This window comes from Bison bison, unplaced genomic scaffold (assembly GCF_000754665.1).
Source record: "Bison bison bison isolate TAMUID 2011002044 unplaced genomic scaffold, Bison_UMD1.0 scf7180017851922, whole genome shotgun sequence".
NCBI lineage: Eukaryota > Metazoa > Chordata > Mammalia > Artiodactyla > Bovidae > Bison > Bison bison.
Window position 1 is genome coordinate 5,038 of NW_011482495.1, and position 1,026 is coordinate 6,063.

Below are 1,026 nucleotides of genomic sequence, written 5' to 3' on the forward strand. Positions count from 1 at the left end.
GTGTTTAGACATGCAACAGATTTCTGTATGTTAATTTTGAATCCTGTAACCTTACTGAATTCATTGATGAGGTCTAATAGTTTTTTGGTAGCATCCTTAGGATTTTCTATGTACTGTGTCATGTCATCTGCAAATAGTGACAGTTTTCCTTCTTCTTTTCTAATTTGGATTCATATTATTTCTTTTTCTTCTCTGACTGTTATGGCTATGACTTCCAAAACTATTTTGAATAAAAGTGGCAAGAGTGATCATCCTTGTCTGAACATTGAACCTTTCATATAATATATTGCATTGATTCTGTATAGGGATCCCCCACAAGGGTTGTTGTTTTTCACTTGATTGTTTGCTTATTTGTTTAGTGACTTGGCTGAACTAACTCTGCAAAGTCTAGAGGAGATAGTAGGTGTCACTCACTTGATAAGCCCAGTGTAGCAGCTCTCCTATGACACAGAGGTAAAAGGAACACATTCTACATCAGTTATCCCACTGGAAGCCTCCCTATATAGTGGAATTTGAAGGTAAGAGGATGGGCATTTTGTGGATGCCACCGTCTGTTGGATATTGACCTTCTATACTACAAAGCTGTAAAAAATGGAATCTTCTATTGTTCACCAGCTTTGGAAACTACTCAGAATATCTTTTCCATTCCAAAAATCTGGGAGAGATAGGAATTTATATTCTGTTGCCAAGTTCTCTTAAATAATTCTTCTACAGGGTAGAGTTGTGGAGGAACAGGCAAAGTCTCTCAAATGCCACAACCTCCAACTATTCCTGAAATATTCCATAGATTTTGTTGAATACATGTTCCTCAGTTTTTTGTAAGTCTTTTGTCATTCTTCAGGGATTATAAATGATTTTCTTTACTAATTTTTACTGACCTGAGATGTGTCTCTCCAGAACATAGTTTTCCTCAAGCTTCTCATGCCATCATTCGTGAAGTCCCAACTCTGCATATACTTTTCAAAAGTAAAATATTGTTGAAAAACTTCCCCAGATTTGGGAAGTTCTCAGACATTATTTCTTTAA